Genomic DNA, 26,268 nt, shown 5'->3' on the forward strand with positions numbered 1-26,268 from the left:
TTCAGTGCTCCTGCTGAAGGAGAGGTCAAGACTGGTAGAGTACCCCTGGGAATATAAGAGCAGAAGCAGAGCATCCCTTCTCAGAAACAGATGTTCTAATTGTGTTCTAGGAAATACACCAGGAACAGCAATGAAAATAAACTCCATTTTCCATCATTCAACTCTCCAGTTCCTTTTCCTTTGGCTGCTGTCTTCCTTCAATGACAACTGTAGATGAGCTCTGTCCACTCTAACTCATCTTCAGATCTGAAATACTGGCTCTGGAACCACGGAGAAGCCTCCAGTGGGCAGAGCCTACAGAAGGTAAGGACCTGGCTTCAGCACCTCTAACATGTTGCAATGAGGAAACAGACAGTATAGCATGTGCCAGTTTATTATCACCAAACAACTCTCCCATTTCTCACTAAAATGAAAGATACATTAAAGCATACAAGACATCAATATATCTGTTTGGTTTCATGGAAGCTGAGCAGCCAGAGCCCATCCCACAGCACCAGCCAAGAGCAAAAGGTAGCCCCAGTCAAGGCATTGGGCTCCTCCCTGGGAGTGGGGACAGCTGTGGTAGAGCCCATAGACCATGAGGGCAGTGCTGTGGAGAGCTGGAGAAGGTCCCTGCTGTGGTATTGCTGGAGTAGGGGCTGACAGTCCCAGGGGGCTGAGATGCAGTCCTGGCCCGTGGATAGGTGGAGGAAGCCCCAGGAAAGAAGACAGGCAGAGTTGTCAGTGCCCATGATATTAGTGACTCACACTGACTGACATTTCCCAGCAAAATGTAGAGCTGTTATTTCACTGTCGAGGAAAGGCAAGTTTGTTCAATGAATTTTATATCAATTTTTGCTTATATTTAAATACAATATTTTTTTTTAATTAACATTTCAAATACTCCTGAAGAAAACTTGTGCCATAAAAGTTATAAAGTCCTCAGCAACAAATATCCTGCTGCCCCTTTTCTACAGGCAAAACAGTTGAAGAATATGAAGATTTGTCTTCATATGGATCATGACTGAAGTTTCTTTCAGGGTCTACCATGCCAAAACTGTAGTCTGCCAATGCTTCCTATTTTTTAATTGCACTACAAAAACATTGCTATATAAGTCTCCTAGCAGTGCAGTGGATTCAATTTTCCCTAGTAAGCTCACACATTCTTATGTCTTACAAAAAATGTCTGCTAAGTCAATAAATTCTTCCTTTACTTTCAGACTATTAACAAGACTGCCACTTATGACATGAAATATCTCATAATAACATTAGATGGCACACAAAGAACAGCAGGCATGACTTTTAATTAAGATAAAGAGATGGGTTGAGTAATGCTGTAATAAAAATTGCATTTTAGAAATAAAACATCCATCAGAGTACTTGCTGTAAGTTTTCAAGGCTTTTTTAGGAACAGTAAGTCAAATAAATCCTCTTTTACAATAAGTACATTAACCTTCACCTTCAAGAGATTTTGGGGCCTTTCTGGTTAATTTAATCATCAAAATTTAGGACTATTTCCTGTTCTAGTTCTTCTAGAACTGCTCAGTAAACCACAAAGTTTACATTGACAAAATGGGGGTTTTGCAATTAGATATTTCAGATTCTTCAACATAAATCAGCCCAAACTCATGAAGTAAAGTAATCGTAAAATGAGCCCAATTATTTTTAGGTGGAATGTATTTTGTTTTCTGACTTCCTGGAACAGTTTCATATTTTCTTCTGCATAACAAAGAAACCAATCCATGAGATGACTAAGAGATGAAGCAGCTTTGGTGATTCATCCTAGCTCAAGAACAAGCATGTACATAGCAAAATAAAAGAATGCATTTACTCAATACAGATTTCTGGTGATTTACTTAACAGCAACAAAAGCATATCGCTCAGGACAGGCCTGCACCAAGTAATAATAGCATGGCCTATTTTTTCTCTTTCCTGTGACTGAAAGTAATGCACATTATTTAAGGATTGCTTATTCTCTACTGAAATATAACCACTTCAGTGACATTGAATTCATGTTATTGAAATATCTCTTGCAACATTTTGAGGAGTTAAAGCACTTTCAATGGAACAAAAAGCAAATAGTTTAAAACATTACAGTAGAGACAGAAAACCTGAAGATATTATATTTTTATTCTCTCTTTTGTTGTTTTTTAATAGATGGCTTGTTTTACTGAAAGTAAAGTGGTAAGTGTTCTCAAAATCAAATGCAATCTACAGTTATGTAGATTTTAGAGAAACAACTCAAATTTTATGGAAAATCAAAGATCATTATATTTCTTTATTTTACAGTTTTGCCTGATGCCATCCTGCTGATACTGCAGACAGCTGTAGAAGTATCTGAGAAAGAATTCAGAAATTCTTTTAGTAAGACATGGAAGATGACATCGAGAATTCAGTGTCAAATTTTGTGATCCTTACACTAACATACCTCAGCAGTAGAGACTTACTTTGTAGTCATTTTTTACTGCATGCAGCATTGCACTTTGACCCGTGACTGAGAGCAAAGGCCTCAGATAATAATGCTCCTTATTCAACCAGAAAGCTTGCAATTAACCCAAGAATGATACTACCTCCCTGCTTTTCCTAAGACTTTATCAACTGCATCTGATGCGCTCCCAATGTTTGCAGCTGGCATATTTATTTTTCTAGGATATTGTTTAAAACAGATACTGGCACAGACTACTGTCACAAGACAATTCAAAGCATTTCTGAGCAACATTCGTTGGACAACAAAGTGCTGCTGTTTAACTGTAGAGACTGATGGCACCATAATGTTTGACTGAATTCTTGCATCATTAAGGTAAGGCATGCATATCATTATACTTGGTGAAACAAACATTTATGATAGGGAACCATGCAGAATTTAATACTCACATGGTGTATCTAAGCCTCTGTAGCATGTTCTTGTCATTTTGTAAACTTGGCTCATTGTGAAACATTTGGGGGCCTTCTAATTTTCTAAACTAAAAGAACACCTATTACTTTATCAGAGAGCTATTTCAGACATAGATTTTGAAGTTCTCTACTGTAGTGACTTAGCGTTATAAATGTCACTGGCATAAGACATTTGGAAATTTTAATTAGTCCATATAGAGGTATTGCATGCCAGAGGAGAGAGTTTGGGCTAATACACTAGAGAAGTACAGTATTCGCTAGATAAGTATCCTTAATACAGCCAAAAGTGTCTTTTGATGGAGGGGGTATCACAAGCACATTTGAAATGCATCAAAGTTTCTACCACTTGAGCTAATACAAGATAGCACCATAAAAGACTTTAAGTCCTTCTCACAGAATGAACAAGGTCTCTGTTTTAAAGAAAGTCGGGAATTTTGTCCATGAGATACAAAATACCATGCAAAAACTTTGCATGTGCAAGAGAGAGTGAATTAAAGATAACTGAGACTAGAAGGCTTCCATAATCAATGCCAATTCATTGTGACTGTGTTAAATACTAACTTTATCATCTGGACCTTTTGGATTTTTACTTGTCAGAATAGCAGGAGATAGTAGTTGAAGTTACCCTTATCATGTCATGAGTAATGGGAATGCAGCAATTTGGAGCTTGTGAAAAGAAGAATTAAGTAGAAAGCCTGGCTAGAGTGCAAATTTTTTATTTATTCTTCCAGAGAAGCAGAAAAAAAATGGTGAAGGCCATTGTCCAAGCTAAGGGAAAATTTTTAAAATCACTTACCTGGAAAGAAGGCCTGCATTGATCAATTTGAAAACAAGCTGCAAACACTGTGGCAGCTTTTAGCAAGTTATACATATTAATGTTAATTTGAATAGATCTCTAGAAACTTCAGCAAGATCTGAATTCTACTGTTAGTTTCAGATCTTTTCAGATACAGGACACAATGCCAATGTTGAGTCTTAAAACAGAAATACAAAATGATGAAAGAAATGTGGTGGTAGGGATAGATGAATGCATAGAAATCACAAGGACCAACTCCATATTAGACATTTCAGTGGTACTCCACAATGTATGTCATCCCTGTACTGATGAACTGCCTCCCCAGGCTACAAGATAATTCACTTTCCATACTGTGTCATCAACAAGGAGCTAACAAGGTGTTCAGAGTCAGATGCGAATCAGGTTTTAAGCTGAAGCTTAATGTCTGGGCTCAAGGCCAGATCATGCCAGAGATCATATTCAGAGACATAAATCTGATGAGCTCTTCTCACAAGGTATCAACTAAAAATGACATCCTCTTGAAATAATGGAAATCTCACAACATCTGCCAGTTCTACTGCATTGTGCATTGTATTCCTACACTCAGAACAGCAGAGGTTAAAGCTCATGGACAGAACTTTGGCGCCAGTTGAGCAAAACACATTAAGAACATGGTTAAGTTGAGCCCTAACATAAAAAAAGCATAAACTGAGGCACATATTTGTACTTAGTCATTTGCTAAAGTGCTCCTCTTAATCAGGGCCTGATTCTGGAAAATGAGGTTCTGACAAAACCACCTCATTTACTTTCTATCTTTCAGTCACCCAAATATTGCCTAACTTTACAGAGGTTTTAAATTATGAACTACAAATAATTTTCATAACAATTTATGCCAGGATATGCCAGGACTGCATATGTAACATGTCTAAGAATATCTTACAAGAAAACAAACTGAAAGAAGAGTATACAGTAGAAAGTTTATATTTTAAATTGTAGTATAACACTGACACTATTTCCAAAATTTTCTGGTTGATCTCAGGCTTCCTTTACAGCATATATTTACATTTTCTCTGCAGCTGCTGCTGCCATTTCGGAAGAATGGATGGCACTCATGCTGGCAGATTTAACGACTCAGCTGGATGAGGGAAAATAACAACCTGTGGCTGCAGGCACAGTCTTGGTGTATTAATGATGAGTGGTGATGCTAGTTTAATATCTGAAACACATTCTTCAGTTTCAAACTTGCTCAAAAACAAGAGTGTTTAGGATTACTATTTATATTAGCTCATTATCTATTTGTGTCTTTAGTCTTGAATATCTGTCCTTGACTGAATTGCTTAAAAGTCGGTGGTTTTGATTTTCTGTTCGAGTAGTATACAGTATTCTCCATATGTTTATCCTACAGAAGGAATGAAGTGTTATTGTGTTTCATAGATGCAATAGCAGCATAGTCTCGAACCCTACTTCTATGGAAAGTAAACAAATAAAAAGCAAAGAAAGCAGGAAACAGAGCAAGTTATATTTTCAACAAAAAGAAAAAAGAATTAGCACAGCTACATGGTGTTTTCCTTGAAGTAATGAAAAAAAAACCACTCTTGTGGAATAATTGAAAAATAAAAATATTTAAAATACAATAAAAGTGTAAATTAGGGAACTTCCATATAGAACAAATTATAATAAAAATGGAAGAGGAAATATGAAGTAAAGAACTGTCATGGCGGGGAGCTGTACTGATTAGGAAGTGGGCAATTTAATTTCTCCAGGCTCGTGAAACTCCAGCATAAATCAATTTGTTTCATGCAGAATCCCACCGTTTTCTCTTCTTTTCTCAATCACTGTTTACTACATAAAGTCACACCTCACCTATCTTCTTTGATTGTTTAATTTCAGCAGGATTTTTGTTCCATGGCACTGTTTGTAGAGATAAGTTTTACTCTGCATGTAATAGATAAACACAGTACTTTGGTGCACAAGACCACTCAGGCTATTTCAAGTTTGAAACAAGGTTGTTCCATTATTTTGTTTTCAGCAAGTCATTTAACTGAATCTCAATAACGTATCCAAGCCACAATCCAACACTTCTTTTGCAACAACTCCAACCTTCTTTAGTGAATGTCTTGGATTTCTAATGAATAAATGAACTCCTAAAGGAACACAGGCAGATGAGCTCACCTCAGTAAGTAAGATTAACCTTCACTAAGCTAGTAGGGCTACTTTTAGGATGTGAATGAAGAAAACCAACAGGATCAGATCATGTTTATTGGGCAGATCCACAGAAAGACAACTAGAAGGCCTTAGAAGGGCTTCAGAAAGGTTTCAGAAATTTATGGAAAATACAGATCACTAGGGAAAGTTGATGAATTTCTACATGGTAGGCACACAGAGATTCAGAAGTTTTTGACTGTATTTTGAAAAGTTAATGATGTTCCTGGTTTGGACTGCTTACAGGAAGATGTATAAGAGCAGTCAGTATAGAGTGACCTTTCCTACTGAAACCAAGTAGCACAAGCATAGTTAAAGCACAATAAATTATCAACAAATCAAGTTAGAAATTACTTATGCTAAACCATAAATTTAAACTAATTAGTAAGTTTAATATACTAATTATGATACTGGGTTTCATAAACAAAATGTTCCTTAAAAAACAGTTGTAGTGGTAGCAGTTTACATATCAGCCCACATAGTACCACAGAATTAATTACATTCATGAAAAAGAAGAAGGAAGGAAGCCCTATATATGCAGAATTTCATCCTATATTACTGAAAGATTCTTGTAAATTCCCCTTTATTTTCACTAATAGCTCAATACAGCCCAAACTGTGGAAAAGCTGGTCTTCAAACTGGTCAGGTAAAACTTCCTTTTCACAACATGTGGATCGTTTTTCATGCAAAGTCATGTCTCAAACATACTTATCATTGCCCAGAGAACTTAGTTGCCTTTTTCTAGACCACTAGATGTAAAATTATAGTTGTCCTTACATCATTTTAACTTAGTATCTGACAAGATTTCCACTGCCTAAAGTAGGTCTCAGTCAGTCCTGCCATTAGTAATGTCAGAGAAAAGTATTGTGCTTGACCTCTGAAGAAAATAAAGTTACTTACTTCATTCACCTTTCTCAGTCCCTGTCTTCCCTTAACCTTAAGTTACGGAAAAAGACCTGCTAATATGCATTGATTTCTCTTCCTTACAGTCTGAAATCAACACTGTGGAAGTGTGAGAAGCACCTAAGCTTTAGAGGTAATGGAAAACTACATTCATGAGCAACCTTGCACAGGTTGGATTTATTCTGAGGAATGGCACTGATCAGAGAATCATTGAAGCAGGTTCCTGGTGGCTTCACACTTCTTTGTCGTTACAAAAGATTTGACATTATAAAAAATTTGGCCTGAAGCACTTTATATCTGATTTGTAAATTAATTCTAAGATATTTTCAGACTAACTTCTGAATGTATGTGAAGGACAATACATCCAAGAGTAAAAGCAGAGTACAACCACTGTGACATCTTCTACTGTGTTATCTAATCATATATTTGTTTTATTGCCCAATGAGAATTCAGCAATTTCTGAGGTGAATGGGGACAAGAGATAAAAACAATATTTCTACAAAAGGGCCAACTCTACCCTGGGATTCACTAAGCACAGTATAACTAACAGATCAAAAGTGTCCTTCTACATGTACCATTGCTGCTGTGGCTTCACCTCATGCTGATCTCTTCTCTGGCATCTGCTGACAGGACTCAAGGGAATGACTTAAAGCTGCATCAGAGGAAGTTCAGATTGGGAATTAGGAAAAGGTTCTTTAATGAGGGGATAGTCACGCAATCAAGGAAAATTGTCATGGCCCCAAGCCTATTAGTCTTCAAGAGACATTTGGATAGATGGTTTAAATTTTAGGTTTCCCTGTGTGAAGTTAGAGTTGTACTCCATGTTCATAACAGGTTCCATTCAACTCAGGATATTCTGTTGTTTGATGATTCTAAGAGCCCTCATAAAGCCAAGGTTGCGGGTTCAATCCCTGTATGGGCCATTCACTTCAGAGTTGAACTTGATGATCCTTGTAGGTCCCTCCCAACTCAGAATATGTCATGAACTTTATTTCAAAGCAAAGAGAGATCCATGTAAGTGCCAAATGCCTGTGCTCCCACCACTGTAAATAAGGAATTTGGTTGCTTTCCAACATTTTTTCCATGTTCATGAGTAAAATTGGTCACGTCAATAAAGACAGTATCAGAGTGAATATACCAAAAATACACCAGTGCTGCTAAATGAACCACCTCTTTCTATACTGGGTGTGGTATAGAGGTATTTAGTATAATAGGTATTAGCATTTTAAATATTGTGCTGCTTTAGATACCGCATGGAGTGGGTTGATTTTTTTTCACAGTGACTAGTGTAGGGCTGTGGTTTGGATTTGTGATGAAAACAGTGCTGATAATACGGAGATGTTTTCGTTATTGCTGAGCAACACTTGCACAATGTGAAGACCATTTCTTCTCCTCACCCCACACCACCAGCCAGCAGGCTGAGGGGGACACAAGGAGTTGGGAGGGGACACAGCCAGGACAGATGACCCCAACTGACCACAGAGATATTCCAGACCATATGGTGTCATAGTCAGTACACAAAGCTGGGGGAAGAGGAAGGAAGCAGAGAACATTTGGAGTGATGGTGTTTGTCTTTCCAAGGCAGTGTTATGCATCATGGAACCCTGCTTTCCTGGGGATGGCTGAACACCTGCCTGCCCATGGGAAGGGATAAATTAGTTCTTTGGTTTGCTTTACTTGCTTGTGTGACTTTTGCTTTACCTGTTAAACTGTCTTTATCTCAACCCATGAGTTTTCTCACTTTTATTGTTCTGATTCTCTCCCCAGTCCTGCTTGTGGGGCAGGAGAAAGTGGCTGCATGGGGCTTAGTTACCAACTGGGGTAAAAGCACAACAAATATTCATATATTTTAGAAAAAAAAAAATTATTGTCTGCTAGGACCAGTTTTGATTCCCTGCAAGGAAATTTATTCTGAACTTCAAAATGCTGTTCCAACAAAGAGCTATAGCAATTATGATGGATGTCTCTGCATAACACAGAAAATGAATTTTATGGATCAAATGCCCAGTCTGAAGCTATGACATTGGCCCACAAGTATTCCTTTTCTTTGATCACCTTGGTTGTTGCAAGGAAGGGAAGGAAATAATTTGTGTGGCAATAATTTGCAATTACTAAAAGACATAGAGCAGGCACTCAAAAAAGGATTGACAAATTGCTATGAATTCTCTCTGAAAGGGAGTCCTTATAGAAGCAGCATGTTATGTTTCTAATTGATTCTACAGAGCAGGAAGGCGTCCTCCTGCCATCTGCTCTATTTCAAAGTCAAGAGCCCTTGAGGACATCACTAGTGCAGCAGCAGGCCCTACCACTATTAATCAAGAACTGCATAAGAAGAAATTAATTTTTTTTCACAGGTTGGCAATCCGTTCTGTGGTCTCAGAGTATCAAATCTCACCTCACAAAGTCTTCAGCATTTTTCCATAGAGTTTCTAGTTGAGTAACTTTTTTCTGTTTGCTTTGCAAAAGAGGTATGTGGCAGTTATGTCTTCAGCAGGTGCTTAACGTCCAGGCTAAAGGAAGAGAGAGAAGAGTACATTAGAAACTACTTCCTCTTTTGTACTGCAATTGGTGGGAAAAGGGCAGGAAGAATGAGTTTAACCTTAAGTGATGCAACTGCCAGAAATTTTTCAACCGTTCCCTCATGAAATAACCAGGTTTTCAAATACACCCATCTTGGGTAAAACAGAAGTCAAATTTAATTGTTTCCCAAGAGTGGACCTAGTCAAAGCAAGGAAAGGACACACTGAAGGAACTAGTAATTATCTCATCATTTCTTCTAAGCTTCAATGCTCCTGGAAAGACTTAAGGCAGGTTACTGCCACATATAGCTGTGTTCGCATGTCGCTCTTGCCTCCTAATTTCCTCCTGAAGTGAATCTGATTTCCAGAGTACTCAGGGAAATACACTGAATATGTATCAAGATCATTATTCTTGTATGCCAGATGGATGGTTTACAGCTGCCTGCAGTAGCTGGTATGGTAATAGACTCCTGACATGAATTACATTTAATAAAACCCAGGGAATCCAGCACAGAAAGTTATCATATTTTCAATAATGCCCAGGAGACAAAATATCTTAGTTCTGACCAGAACTTTGCAAGCTAGAGCGTACTGAGGGGTAGTATAAGGTACCCTTGGAGAGAAAGGATTATAACAGCATTATTTTAATCCTACATGTCCTGGGACAAGCAGTTTAATGACCTTCATTTGCATTGTCTGCATTATGAGGAGAAATAATACTTGTCTTCCAAATCCATTAAGGTATATGAAAGTACCTCTCTGAAAATCTTCTATAAAACATCATACTTCACTAGCATTTGCTTATTAGCATGAAATTGGTTCTCAAGCTGTTCCTGGCTTTTGCATGAATTTGGTTTTGCGCCAAAGAACCATACTTCTTTTCTTCTGTTTAATTTGTCTTTGTCTATTCACTTTAAGTCTTGCTCTTCCAGATGAAGTTTCTGCCAGGGTCTTCATGAAAATGCATATGTTTCTTATTTGCTGTCTGTGATACAGTTAGCTGTGCAAACTGAATGTCATGTCAGCTGGCACTTTGCTGCACAGTGTGGATGGGTGCAAGGCATTTGGCTTCTGTTATTTAGTGTTGATGTTGTATTCCTCCTCATGACACGGTTATGTTAGTGCATAAACATTGTGGACAGAAACATCGTTTCAAAGAAAAATGCACTCAACATTTTGGTTTTTAGTTCCGTGTAAAGTAGCATGTGCTTTTATCTGTCATGCTTTTAGTTACCCTTTTATCAAGTTTCAGGTAGACTATGTATTAAGAAAATAGGTTTCTTGGGCTGATCTGACTCTCTTGAGCAGGGCATAGGAGCAAAGGCATTTCAAGTATTGTGCTTACACATAGGTCTACCTTATTTAAAGTTTAATTTAGTCCATCAAAAGAAAATGCTACCCAGGGCAAGACTCAGAGCAGCCAGAGCTGTAAGAGAACTCTCGCGAATATACCCTTTTATAATAGCTTGGTGTGCTCCTGGCATGTATTTCTAATGAAATCTAGGACAGTGTAGAAAAGACCCATTTAAGTATTCTGCCTAGCATTACACTCCGGGGAAGTTTCCAATGAATATACTAGATTTTTGAGCCCATCTATTTCACCAAAATTCATGAAGTTGAGTACAGAACTGATGTTTGAAAATCTTACTCAGCCCCTTTTTCCATTGTTAATACAGCAAAAGCTTTATCACTATGAGAGTTTTTATACATAGACTACCCATGGTACTGTACTTTTTGAGTCAGCAGTTGTGCTCAGGACAAAGCTTTTGAAGTTAGCATTTGAAGACTGTAAAAAATAAAAGAAAAACCACTTTAGAGTTACACAGTTGTAAGCAAGGACAAAATTGTCTTTATCTAAGTAATATTTAAATTCTTATCAGATTAGGCATCTACTGCAACATACACAGTTTATGAAGTAGATTCACTGTGATGCTAAAAAAGATAGGGTTGTCAAAAAAATATGAAGTATACTATATATGCATAGCACTCAAATTCAAGTGTATTTGAAATAATTAGCTTACAAATTCAATTGAAATGATAAAGTCTAAGTAAGTACTTAGCCCAGTAAAACACTTAGACATTGAATTTGCCTTACATTCCTTTAAAATTCCATGTAACAACCAATTTGCTGCACAAATCTAAAAATATCTGCACTGAGTTCTTAAGATAGGAGGAATATTTTTTTAATTTGTAAAGCAAACTCTGATATCAGTGGGTTTTCCCTTTTCTAAGAAATTTTTAGAAGTGATTATATTCTAGATTTTATAGTTTTTAATATGTATGAAGGGGAGACAGCAACGAGGTTAGCTGGAGCTGATATTGCAAGGGGTCTTCCAGATGTCTTGCAAATGGATGCCAAAGAATCGTAAGCATGATTTATGCTCCCTTATGTCCTGGACTTGAGAAAGGGTTAGCAGTCATGCTAACCTGCATGGTGGTTCTCTTCTCCTGAGAAGTCTCCATTGGGTATTACATTTAAATGCTCATTTATTTCATTTGCTGGCATGGTAAAGAATTGAATTGTGGTTACAATTACCACTGTTTCAGAGAGCAGAGTTATCATCACGATTCTCCTCATGCTGCACTGCAATGTATCCAGCCTTTTTTTACCAGGTGGGTATACTGTTATATTATTTTTTCAACCACAAAGAACTGTTGCAAAGAATAATAATTTATAACCATATTTTAAAAGATATCTCCTTAATCACAATGTGTAAAGTTGTAAAGGAGGCAGAAAGTTTTACAACATTTTGACGACTTTAAAGTCTGGAGAGTGTAGAGCTATGTTGAGGTGTGGGTGTTTCTGCTGCCTGTCTAGCTGCCATCACGAGGTTTCTGTTGGACAGCCACATAGTCTGTATGTTTTTACCCTTGATAACTACCACCAAAACTTGTATCATTCCTGAAAAGAAATCCTAGTTAATGGAGGAAAAGGGTTTTGTTTAAAGTATGCCACAGACTATTCCCTTCTGGTAAAAAAGCATTTCATTCAGATTGACCTACATTATTACTGCGTGAGTCTGTGGTCTCAACAGAGCTAAAATACTTACATCAGTGTCTCTGAGTCAGTACATAAAGCACTCTACACCAAACTTTCCTACACTTAACCATTTTTTAATTTTGGCAGGTAGAAAAATATAGAACAGACAACAGGTGAGATAAGCATCATATTTCTTCCAGTAAGGCAAAGAGAGCTGTCTGTTGCTAGACAACACATTTCAGCTCAAGACAAGGGAAGTAAACTGCCCAGACAGCTTCAGGACTCCAAAGTGTTCAATGGAGCTAACTGAGAAAGCTGTAAACCTGCCACTACAAATCACCATGCAGAGGAATTATCTCTGAAAAGAGGGAAAAAACCTAAATCCCTGAACTTTCCATCACCCAGGATTCTTTGCCATTTAAGAAAACAAAACAAAAAACAACCAAACAAAAAAGGATGTTTTAGCAAACCTTAAACACCATTACAAACAACACCTTTGAAAATCATTAGGAAAACAGAGATATGAACATCAATTTACCATACTATGGTTATGCCTCATAGTCATCTCATCCTATGTAGAGATTGAATACCTGAGCACAAGAACATGTACAATGAAAGTGTAGCAATTCACCTTCTTTGAAAATCTCTGTGTTCCCAGTTATCTGGTTACCTAATTAGTTACCTGCAGATAAGCTTTGGAAAATGTTGCCCTTAGTCTTTGTGAAATATATCCATATTTTGGACAGAGGAAATTGCTGTCTAAGTGCTTACTACTACCAAGACCTGCACAGGATTTGAACCAAGGTTGATTGCTTAGGTTTTTTTCCATGAGTTGTTGTCCAAGACGCTGGTCTTTTGTGTTTTCTAATTTCCAACTAACAAAAATGCTCTCCTAAACCGAAAATATTAAAAGCAAATCTCTTCCTGAAACTGCTGATCATTGAAAAGTGTAGTGGATAATGGAAAATTTAGCACATCTCTCTAAGCAGAGATCTGTTACGAGGTGTTTGTATAATAGCCTCTGTTGGGTGAAATTATCAGTCTATTGCCACTGAAGATCTACTCATTTGCACTTAGTAGTTTTCCTGCTTCATTAGTTCCCAATCCCTCCATCAGCCGTGTTTTCTGTTCCAAATGTTAGATGCTCATATTCATGCTGTTGGTTTTTATAAATGCCAGGAAGGAGAAACATGAGCATAGCCCTCTTCTATTTGCAGATTTACCTCAAGAAATCCACTGTGATTTGTGCTGCAGAGCCTGGAACTGCTGTGATTTATCCTTGGATACAGGAGGCTTTTACAGTAGCTGTAGGTGTTACAGTATGTGTCTGATAGACACATACTGATAGAAAGAATCCTATGGATAAGGAAACAATTTGTACTCCTGAAGGACATAGTTGGATCTAGTCTTACATTTGTTTAATCCTCTTACATATTCTATTCCCTGCAACTATTCTGTCTCTGCTTCCTTTATTTGATGTGACAGCCATGATGGGTTTGGAGCAGTAAATACATGCTATCAGTGCTTAAGGAATTTTTTATCCTGTTATCATTGTCTTTATCAGCCTAAATGTGATTCCGGATATATTTCCCTCGCTAGACAGATAACAGTAGCACAGCAGCACAAATGTCACCCCCTCTGTCTCCAGGGACAGTCCTGGAGGACAAATTTGGCATTTTAAAAAATTTGCTTCATATGGCTCAATGAGTTTGAGTGCAATCTAAACATGAAGCAGTATCTGGGATAAAAACTCGGTTACACACAGCAGTAGTTTTCTCTGACAGTTTCCGCATTGAGCTGAAGGGAAAACCAGCTTTTCTTCTCCGCTTTCTACTGCTAAGTAAACTCATTGTAGGAACTAAACTAGCCATGTTTGTTCAGTGCAGACTGAGGGAGAAAGCAGCTTCTTTTCTCTTGAGGAAAAAGAAAAAAAAAATTCAAGAGAAAGGAGCATTTCCATGACTTTGTAAAGGAGTTCTTGCCAAAACTTTCCTAATTTCAAGCAGGAAAAGTAACAATTGTTTCTCCCCTCTCCTCCCAATCCCCTGTTTCTGGATAAATAAAAATTGATGACCCATGCACTGACACTGCTATTCACAAAGCTCTGCTTTTGGTATTGTAGATTAAAAGTATACCCCTGGAAGAGGTAGGACAAGTCTTGCTGGAGGAGAAAAGCTCTTGCTCAGGGTCACTCAGAAAGTATTTAGTAAGTGGAAAGTTAGTTCAATGTCTTTACCGCAAACCAGCATTTCCTTCCTTAAACGTCTTAGCTAAGTGCACCACATTACAAATTACTGCATTGGTCACCAAAGTAAAAGCATTTCAGGAGTTGTGAAAGTTTAATTTCTACAAAAGAGGAAACACCATCTGTGTGGCTCATTTCTATGGCTTCTCCCCCAAAAGACACGAATCCACTCACACCATTGTCTAAGCAAGCCTGGAGCTGTTTGTTTGCTAGGGTGTTCTGGTGTAGGGATGTGACTCCCTGCAGACCTGGGACTCTGCCATCTCCTGGGAGTGCTGGGAAGCTTGGCTGGTTTGGGGACCATTGAAGACTAGCACAACTTTGCAGCAACACTGGTTCCAAACCCCACAAAACAAAACAAAAAAGAAATGTGCAGTCATTCCACAGATCCCCACCATTCTCCTTTATCTCCACCTCAGTGTATAACAGCATTTTTTTATTCTACTTTGTCTAGTTTAAGTAACAGAAGTTCTGCTTTTATTATATAAATATTGACACCTTTCAATTGCTTTTCATGGGCAGAAGAAAAGCAGTGGCAATAAGCCACCAATGAGGTCTTAACTTCCATTTAATGATTTTCATTTAAATATAGAAGCCTTTATCAGTGGAATGTGTACTGCAAAACAAGGGTCCGTGCAGGGTAGCCAGAACTCAGCATTGTCTGCACTGACCTACCAGAAACTGCCAGGAATAGCAAACAAAAACTGTTGTTTCCAGGCCAGTTGAGCTGCTGAAGGTTGTTTTCAGTAATTTGATTTAAAATATTCATTCAAAAAGAAATGCGAGTATGGTGGCTGTCTGTACTTCTTTGAAAATACTTCATAGAATACTTAAATGTATCAGCGGGACACTGAGAACAATTTAATTTGCAACACACATTGTCTTTTCCTCCTTTCTGCTCTGTCTCATCTCTTTGTATTCAATTCTGTTTTCTCTGGTAGCGTGGTTGACTTTTTCTACACTGCTGAGAGCCAGCCAGAAGGTGTCTTGCTCTTTCTCTTAAAACACAAATCTCATTAAGCCAGGAGTCAATGGTTTAACAGGTCCTTATCAGTGTTACCTCATGATAAAGACAGTAAAGCCAGATCAAGTATTTTAACCTAGTTAGATGCTGCTCTTCAGGAAAGTTTTGCAATTTTGTCTCATTCCTTCAGATAGTAATGTAGCATATCTGAAGGGTGTGCATAAGTGTGTATCTGTCTGTGCACACTCGCACACATGTGCCTGCCCCCATGCCTTTTCCCCTGTGAATGCCATTTTAGCTTTCCATTTTTCTACTGAGGCCCAACCTGCTCTAGCCAGCTGTTGTATTACGTGTTGGGGTGGAAAATGCAGCTGAGTGGATTGTGTAACAGCACATCTGACTTTTTAATGTTTCTGAATATTTCTACATAAGTTGTGGAAGGTAGGTATGAACACCATAATACTTCCTAAGTTTTATCCAGTGTGCACACATTTTCTGCAGTGTTCTGTACTTGCAGTATAAGTCTTGAGAAAGAGCTATATTTCACATCTCAAAAAACACCTTTCATGCGTTGTCAAAAGTCAACCAACAGAATTTTTATGAATCTCTAGTATGTAAGATCTGGTGCCACTCACGTTACTGTCCAAAGCTGAATTGGGCCTTAACATAAGTAGTGAGCTGTCAGCCTCCAGCTTAGAAGGAGCAAAACTAAACAAAACAAAACAAAAAGAAAAACCAAAACTCAAAAAAAACTCCCAACCAACCAAAAAAAAACCAACAAAAAAATTCTGGAAGTCTATCTCCAGTGATGTTGCTTTCAAGTACAAATTTCTTCTGTATAGTTCCTGAGGAGTTAAAAAAATGAAGTGTCAATGGATGAGAATGTTTCCCATATTAGTAATGACATAATAAAAAACCACAATAAATAAGTAGCCCCCTGCCAAATAAAGGTATTTATCTTTTATACCATGGCATAGCTTGTCTTTAATAAGACATGGTTGTGCAGGCAGCATGTTTTGTAAGATCAAGGAATAAGATACTGCTTTCAGTACCAGCATAGTATTCAAATAATTTTCATTTATTTAACAAATATTATCTGGTGAGGGAAGCTGGCTCAACAAGAGTTGATTTTCTGCTTTTGCATGCCATCTGAAGAACTCCAGTTGCAGAGGAAATCTTGGAGGGCTATGAGGGTAAATGCCTATTACAATCCATCACACTGCAGTGAGGTCTTTATAATAAGACTGCAGAAGGAAGAGGAGGGAAAGCAATGCAAGAAGAGGAAGTAAGCAACAAAAGAAACAAGTTATAACAGAATATATTGATAAATTACTACACTTCTTAGGAGGCTTCTTCAGCATCTTGAATCATGTAATTAATACAAAATTATGCCCCAGTTGTGGTAATCTGCCTGTTCTGCTATAGTCAAAGTGGTAGGACAGAGTTGGAGGTCTAAGAGAGGCCTCAGCTCATATCTCATGGGCTACCAGTTGATACCATTCAAGACAGACACATTGGCATATGCTACCAAGAGCCATGGAGACATGAAAGTGTGAACCCATCCTGCTCATGACTGGTATAGCATTGGGAAGAGGGAGTACATGTGGCAGGGAGAAGATGAAAAGAGAGAAAGGGTGTGAGAGAAGAAAGCAAGGCTGAAAGCTAAACCAAAAAATTGTCTTTCTAATTTTGGCCCACTGTGTTGGTTTATCCATATGTGTCTATATGAGGTGCCTCCACACAAAACCAATCTAGCACTGTGATGGAAATATTAAATATATTTTTGCTTCAGTGTCCATCTTAAGTGAATTTTGGTATTAGTCTTTGTGACTACTGTAAATGGATGACCAAGAGATTGAGTCAAATACGTAATCTTTTTTCAAACCAAAGACACGGCCTTTAGATATTTACCTGCACCGTCTAAAACGAAGAAATTCTGGAGGTGGGTGAAACCCCCATTAACTATGTTTTGTTCATAAATGTTACTGAGTTCTGCTTATTCTTTCACACACTTATCACCTTAAATAAAATCTATTTGCTTCTGGTGTATGCAGAACAGCTTCCCATCTTTCTTATAATTTCTCCTGGTACTGCTACAGGTTTAGAAAAAAATTATGTGTGTTGTGTAAATTACACATCTAATGAAAAACTAACAATTGTAGCATTGCTTTTCCCCCCACCATTCTGAAAAGAACAAAGCAACCTGGAAGTGAATCAAGTACAGGATACAAACAGACCAGCTGATAGTTTTGTAGCACTCCTGAGTCATTTCTCCTTTCATTTCAGTAAAGCATCAAGGCATCACAGCAAAATATTGAGAATGTAATTGTGACAATAAAATTAAAATAAGAACATAATAACAGCAGCTACAAATGCACACATGCAAAATCTGGTCATTTAGTGAGAAATGGGCTTTGCCTGATGACTCATGCACCTGTGTCTCCAAATGCCTTTAAAACGGATGGGCTGTTTAGTTCTCTGCTCTATACAACACCTCCAGAAGGACTGTCAGACCCGCTGCAAATCTGTTGTGATTGCAGAGATGGGGCCTGTGCCCACACCAGACCTATTCACCCATGAATCCAAATATCTGCTCCTTCCTGATACAAAGTCAGCACTAAGATTCTTAATTTTGCATTGTGATAAGTTTTTGAAAATGCTGAAAGCTGAATAGCCTAGTCACCAAAGACTTCCTCCCCATCACTGCCAGCATAATATCATAAATACTTGATCTCATATCTGAGTGCCAGGGTGACTGCTTAGAAAAGGGTCAGCAGCTGTCATATGAATTAATGGACCCATGCTGATGCTGTACAGATAGATAGCGGACACCTACTTACACAGAGCACCTAGGAACTCTGAAAAGTCAGTGCTTTTATTGGTGTACAATCTATCATATTCATTGATTTTCAAATACTTGACAGGTATTTTATCTCAAAGTAGTGCAGAAAGTTTTTAAGTTAAACTTTTCTCCACTGTTTTTGATAGTTTTTCCTTCTTGCCTCCTGTCCTTTCTTAGGGTGCCCAGAACTCCCCCAGAATGAAACAAATCACTCTTAAGTTAATTCTTATTGTGCTTTCCTTTAATTTAAAACAATTAAAATAATGATATCTGTTTATCTACATTCAAATCCTGTAAAACAAATCTCAATACAAGTGAAAAAGATAGCTATTGCTTTGCTTATTTCCTCACTTGCAGCGACAAAGACTAACATCAGGGCACTTCATCAGGGCAACATGCTTTGCCTGCGTTAAGTGGACTTAAGCTTTTAAGAAGCAATTCTCTAATCTGTACATATCTATTTCACTCTCTGTCATTACTTGCAAACTGATCTGTGGTTTGAACTGCTCTCCCCTGTGTTTCTCTGTAAAGAGAGATGCAAGTAAGTGTTTAACAATGCTGCCATTGTTACAGTATCTCCTGCTTATAAACTGTCCGGTATCAATTTGAAGTGGCACGGTGCTTTCTTTAATCTTTTGATTAAGTCCATACAAGATAACATTTCAAAAGGCAGCTGAGGTCATGTCATTAATACAGATGTACATCGGCTGTGCACTCACTGGTCTCCCAACTCAACCTGTAAAGCAGGTAGGCTCATGCACGAGTGGATGCATGCAAAATGCCTTGTTCCATGGAAGGAATTGATTGCTCTTCTCCTGCTCATTGATTTTACTGCTGTGCAAGCCTCAGACATCTATTTTGAAATATTCTGGAAGCATCTGAGAGCTCCAATATGCAACATCTCTTCCTAAAAACTTTTGCTTATATAATCAGGTACATATATTGCAAAAGGAGACAGGGCAGAAAAAGCATTAGCATTAGTAATAACTTGGAAAAATCGAATCCTACTTGCTTTTCATACCCTTTTGATTATATACAGGATAGATAAAAGACATGCAGATGGATGTCTATGTTTTTAAAAATTTGTGTTGCTGTGCTTGACCTGCAGATATCTTGGTTGTCCTGCAGAGAAATTCATGATGATAGTAAACAGAGCTTTGAAAGAATGAAGGAAAGAAATACCAGATCTTACCATTTATTTCTGGATAAGAATAAATACATCTTAAGAGACAAGCATAAAATTCAGAGTACCTAATTTTTTAATGTTTTTATTAGCAAACTAACACCAATTTTCTCTGAGTTTAAACGGCAAACCAAACACAAAGATCTGAAAAAGTTAATATATAAATGGCATGCACAGGAGAACACACACTGAGTGAATGAGAGGATCAAGCTGCTTTAGACATTGCATTTTCACTGGCGCACCTGTTTGTGAAAGAGGTTCATTCTCATCACTCACTACCTTTAAAATGGAGTAAAATGGCTCAAAATTTTCTCTTCCCTGCTTAGAAGTTCCTTTTGAACTAAAGTGAGCATGTAAGGGTTTTCAGTAGAAAATTATCTGCTGAAAAGTCTCTGATTCCCTAAGTGTCTCACTGAACACAGCTATGATTCAACTTCAAAAATTGCTTGTGTTTAATTCCAGTTGCTATATAGTATACTTTTCTGATTGTTCTTAAAAAGGACAAGTTTTATTTTCTTCTTTGTCACCTGTTTGCTGCCTATTGGGACTTCAGTATCTCAGAAGATTTTGGGATTATCTGTCTTTGAGAAGCTAAAAATGGCAGATTTGTGTTACAATAGTTTTTCCTAAGTCAAAGACATCCTGCTAAATTCCTTCCTGGTACCCAGCTCTATGTTTTGAAATTGGCATTGTGTTGAGTGTCTTTAGTAGTGTGTTTTCATTTTGCATATGTGTGAGTTAATGCATAAATTCTACATTCCTGCTGTTCTTTCTGTTTTTTCTTGTATTATTTCTAATATATGCCTGATTTGCTCTCTGCATATTATAAAGCTGAGTTCTAATTTTTGTTTCTGTATTATAGAGCATGTTCTTCCATAAATTATTTGTCAAAACCCAGGAAATATTCAATTGCACTACAGTTTAGTAGGATGGGCAGTATTTAATACAGTTTTATAACCCACTGTGTGATTTTTCTTAAACAATTCTTACTAGCATCTACAATAAGATTCCTATGACTCATAGTTTCCATGATATTTCTACAATGTGTCCTCCAGGTTCTGTGCGTGGTTATAACATCCTAAAATACAGCAACAGTGAGAGTAGTCTAAGAAAAGCAGCTTCTAAGCACTCAGATTATTTAGTCATCACACTTTTTCAAATCAAATGTCTATCCTTGTAAAGGATCCAGTCCAAAAATCAAATGTTTAGGATGGATATTTGGATGTTTAAGAATAGGAGAAACTGCTCTTGGATTTCTCTTTGCTATCTTGTTGCTGCTGACATGAAGAACAAATAATGGATAATAATCAGAGAGCTATATCAGGCTGGAGAGTTTTCTAGTAATGTCCCTTTATCTGAGCCCCAGGGAAGAAGAAGACCTCCCTGTGGATTGGGTACAGTTGTCATATTAAGGCCTCTGTTCCCCTCAGAAGGGAAGCACCTATGACAACTATCCTTTATTTTTTCTTAACAGAGGTGGCTCTGATGTGGCTGGGAGGCTGTCCTGCCCTAGGCAACCTTATCACCCCAGAAGGACGTTCATCAACCCTATCGGTTTTCTGTCCTGTTCCAGGGCCTTAAAGCTGTTGCATAAGGTACCAAACCTACTTGTCAACTTCAAGTTTTCAGGAGGAGTAGGAGTATTCTTCTTTGTGTGGGCGGTGTCCAGTTTACAATTCCATATTCAACACATTTTTAATTGATTGTTTGACATGGTAGAGAGCCCACCTCCATCTCTGCTGCAATGTGGGGATTGAGACTTTTGAGGTTGTTGTGTCTCTGGGAATATATTACCAAACAGAAAGTCAGTCATGGAAACTCTGGAAGTGCAGTAAGTTAAATAAATATAGGGGTGTGATGAAGGTGATAATGGATTGTTTCAGCAAGGAAAAACTACAACTCTGTTCTCTGGAATCATAACACAGAGTAACAGAGTAATGTAAAGTATAGCAGAGTTGTTAGAATTTAGGAGACTTTCAGTCTACCTCTGAAAAGTCACATAATACAACTCCCATTTCCGCATACACCAGTGCAATGAGCTGTTTCTAGCAAATTTCTGCAAATTTAGTACTTGGAGAAAAAGCTGATCAGTTTCATATGCTGTAATTGACTGCACACCCTGTCTTCCTTCTTTTTTTTTTTTTTTAAACTGTTCTTCCTCTTCTTTAACCCTCAAGAGTGTCAAGCCACAAATTAATCCTGACTCCAGGCAGTGCTAGAAGTGTCAAACTTAATGGCATCTCAGCCACATAGGGTCTTAGCTCATGTTTCAGCTCTCTAATAGCCTGAGTTTTGATAGAGTTGATATATGCTTAACATATATTTTTAAAGAAATTTCTGGTCCAGTCTCTTCTTCATTCTCTCCTTCCCCTCTTTTGCCCCCATATTGCAGCAATTCAGCTTGGAAATAAGACCAAATAAGGGATGTATGTGGAACACTAGAACTAAATGGGGCAGAGTATTTAATTTATCTCCATGAGGAATTAATGTACATGCTTAGAGATGATTATGAAAACATTAACATTATTAATTGTTGCCCTTTGGGTTTTTTTTTCTGGTGATGGATGCCTCTTTTGATGCAAGAAGCAGATGTTTTTAGTGGGAAATTTCCTCCCCCTACCCAAATAGAAGCAACACTGGTCATAAGAATGAAAGTAACTTGAAAGAAAGGTGAATTGATATAGCACACAAATTTGTAGTACCTAAACAGCTCCAGCTATACCATATCCTCCAAGTTTGAACATTTTCTTATTTTTGGTAAGTTGTTCAGAGATAATCAAAAAAGTTCTACGCTTTTTGTACTAGTCTTGCCAAAACTCTCTCTGTTTCTTCTGTAGTAGCATGGTTTGCATTTTGACAGAAGGTGATTTTTTTTTTTTATCTTGAGGAAAGTTTTGTACCTCTTGTCTTCAGGGTCTTATTTAAGCTCTTAGAAATTTTTTTAGAGGAAATAAATGCACATGCACAAAAAACATTGAAAAACTGTGTGTCCTGCAGAGACCTGAGCTCTTACTTTTTGCTTCGTAATGCTTTACTCCTGAAAATAAAAATAAATCATTAGTTACATATATTGATAAGAACCCTTTACAGTGAGCACCTCAGCATGAGTGAGGATGCAACTGCAATCACATGACACAGCCTTGACATGTCCTAACAGAAAATTACTAGCCTTTATACACTGTAGAGCAACTTAACATGGCAACTAATGTTCATCAGATGCTGCTGATACACACAGCTCTTGACACTGACTGATGAGCATTATACAATGCAAATTGGAAACAAGGGGCTATGTTGTCCAAAAAAAATCCAGTGAACATTAATTCACATACCCATACTTCTTTTTACCTGCCATTAGCATTGTAGCAGTAAATAAACTGCTAAAAATAATTGCCTAGCAAAAAAAATCTGCCTGGCATTAATTTACTACAACAAAATTTTGACCTTTAACAAATGGGTGTACAATGCTCTGTTCTTTTAAGTAAGTGAATCCTGTGAACCAAAATAGAAGAAAATATATCCAGCCAGAAAACCCTAGCTTATGCTATAATTAACCCCAATGATCCTTTGAAATGCTCTTGATAACTTTCAAGCTACTATTTCCAGATACTGCTCCAAAATTGGGAAAATACTGAATGTCTCTCTGGATCCTAGACAAATCTTGTAAATTTCTGAAAGCAGAACTACAGGAGAGGGAGTGCATGGAAGATTGTCTTTCCAATTTGGAAGCATACGTCAAAATCAAGACAGACGTGGGAAATCCAGTAGTATTTCTTAATTAAACACTAAAAAAATTAGAATAGATTATAAAGTAGAAGACAGAGAAGACAGAAGAGCTTCAGAAAACTAAATTTAGAATGACTTCTTTAATTTAGTTTGAAATGTTGGTAAAACTGCATGGGGAATAATGTAGCTGTGTTTCTATGCAGTAATATGTTATTTTTAGGTCATTCTAGCTGTGAATAAAGCAAGGATCTCTGGGGAGACTTTTCTTTTGTAGACCTGGCCTCTTGCTAAAATATTTTTGTTCAGCTGTGGTGACATGGACTTTCTATTTTCTATTTCCTCTGAAAAACCAGTCTTATTTTTGATGTTGCAGCACTTTATTTTTTAGGAAAACACACTGCATTTGTAATGGCATAATGTCCAACAGTATTCTCCTTAAATCTTTCTCACAATGGTAGTTGATGGTCTAATTTATTTCTAGCTGTGGCATTTTTCATTTATTTCAATTTTGCAAACAAAGGAAGGTTCCCATGTTGTTATTATTATTAAAATGGAATGGGTGACTACAAGGTTAATTTGTCAGTTTCATCCACAGCTGTAATTTCAAGGGATGACTGAACCAGTTAGGACAGGACAGGACAGGACTGAATACAAGGCTAGGAAATGAAGATGTCAGAATTGCCTGCCATGGAACTCTACAAGCAAGTAGTAAGCCATGAACAATAGCAAACAGGGCTGGTCCTGGGCTTAAGACAGCATTGTGAGATTTAGAAGATACAAGAAATGTGGATGCTAGCAGTAGTATTAGAAACTTCATGGCATTTGCAAAGCCATTTGACCCTAATTTCCCTAGTTTTCAGTGACTTTCTGCATGAGATCTTATTTTGCCTCCTCTCTTGAAAGTAACAGGTTAATGTTACTCTCTGAGAGCTAAGCATTTAGTTCCCTAAAATACCATGAACTGCAACCAAAAAAAAGAAAGGTTTAAAGATGGCTCAAGCTTTCATGGGCTAAAAGAGAGTAAAGGTGTCAAATAATGTTTTAACATGGGCCTACCGACATTTAAAGCAAGTCTTCTTCATTTATTCTGTTCCAATGGCAAAAACTTCCTTTACCCTGAACAGCTAAGACGGGTAATGTAAGGCAAAAATGCTTGTTAATACATGATTGCACTACTGGCTAGGCAAAAGTGCATTATTAGGGAAGGCTGTTACAAAATTGTTTGACCCAAAGGGAGTTTTTTGATGCCAATTTATGAGGCCTGCAGGTAGATTTATGTTAAATGATTCAACAAAATATCTCCATTTGGAAACAGTCAAATCTACCATCACCATGGTAGATGACTAGTTTTAGAGTTAATGCTCCATCTACATACACAAATACAATTTATTCTCTGAATGTATATTTTGCTTGCTATACCTGTCTGCATACACAATTGTAGGTTATTAGGAAAAGCCTTCAACCCTGGAATGATTAACACAACCAAATTATTTTGGTTTTAAGCAGAGCTTTCTCTCACATACACACAGATATACAATAAGATAGAGAGCATCAGAAATCTCTCCATTTCTTGTCCACCCTATTTTCTATGTCCAACAGAGGAAATATCTGTTCGAATAAAATATCTTTTTAAATAAAAATTTAATTGTAATATCCTCAAAATCTCAACATCTTTCTATCTAGGATCTAAAATATGAACAAACTAGTTTTCACACATCCATTGTACTTAAAAAAATGGCTTTTGGATGCTTTCATACCTTAGGTCATTTTTTCTGTAATTAGTTGAGATGAAAGGGAAGAGGGAGATAAACAGACTAAAATAAGAATGTTGTCTCCCTAGAAAGTGGCTCTCTCCTCCTGTAAGCAGTGTTGCATGTCAGAATTCCCAGGGTACAATCCAGGCTAGAAGTGCCATGCCTTACCCCTGTCTCCCATGACTAGGCAGGCTCACAATCATGACCACTACTCCCAAGGGAATGGGGAACCATTATGGTGTCAGTAACACCACCTTTTCCTGAGCCTCCCCTTGGGGTGGCACAGCTCTGCACTGCAGTCTCACCATACCAGAGACACTGCACTACAGCATTTCACATTTACGTGCAGGGGTTGGAGAAAAACAAAACAGCACCCGCTTCACAACCTCAAGAATAAACTCATGACACGACTGCCTACTCAAACTGCATTCTCCATTTCATCTCTGTCCCATATGCTACCTATTTGTCATTCCTTTTATCAAAACTTCACTTCCATTCTCTGTTTTGTGTCCTTTACTTCCCCTCCTTTCTTCTCTTTTGAGTGGTCTGTGCTTTGTTCCTAACAGCATGTGGTTAAGCCTGATCCCTGGAAGCAATGCACCAGTATGAGTCTCCTGAGTTTCCAAAAGGAGAAAAGATGCCTGATTACTCAGAGGAGAGATATTTGTAATGCTCCTGAGGGAAAGCTTTCTCATTTTGGCCACAAGCTCTGGCTTTATTGCCATTGAGGACCATGGTCCTCCAAGAGGAAGTCTATTTGAATGATGAAGAGATCAATTAATTTGCTCTTCAGCATCAACCTTCACGGGGTGGTTTCAATGACAAAATTGAATTTAGCTCATAATCACAGAGGTAAAGAGGGGTATAATGTGCACATGCTTTTCATGAGTAAGTATGAAACGTAACAGACATAATTATCTAAGAAATGTTTGCTACATAAGATACTTTTCTAGCTTATTAAAGTTATGTTCCCACTACAAAATTCTCTTAGACAAATAGGAAATAAAACAGAATTAAATTTTTATATAACTAGAAGCCCCATGTAGTAAATTACGTAATCTAATTACTGAACTACTGCCTAATCTGTTAAATGAGCCAAAATCCTACATGAGGAAATCTGCTGGGTATTTATATATTCCAAGGCAAATAACCTTGTGATTATGTCATTAAATTTGGGAATACATTGCCCTTTAAATTGGTGTTAACAGAATGTTTGTTAAGTTGTGCTATAAATTTCCAAAGCATCAAGAAGCAAATTACTATACCAGTGTCAGCTTCAAATGCATCCTCATGTTGTCTTCTGC

At 37.5% G+C, this 26,268-nt stretch overlaps 1 long non-coding RNA gene across 1 annotated transcript; it reads right to left on the bottom strand.

Moving 5' to 3' along the window:
* Positions 1-683: 683 nt before the first annotated feature.
* Positions 684-26,268, bottom strand: LOC126646836 (uncharacterized). The gene is made up of 3 exons (XR_007630414.1): positions 26,230-26,268; positions 9,150-9,264; positions 684-789 (listed from the first exon to the last, which is right to left on the bottom strand). It is a non-coding gene; the product is annotated as an uncharacterized LOC126646836 (long non-coding RNA).

Source organism: Myiozetetes cayanensis, unplaced genomic scaffold (genome assembly GCF_022539395.1).
Source record: "Myiozetetes cayanensis isolate MyiCay16 unplaced genomic scaffold, myiCay2020 scf4, whole genome shotgun sequence".
NCBI classification, from domain to species: Eukaryota; Metazoa; Chordata; class Aves; order Passeriformes; family Tyrannidae; genus Myiozetetes; species Myiozetetes cayanensis.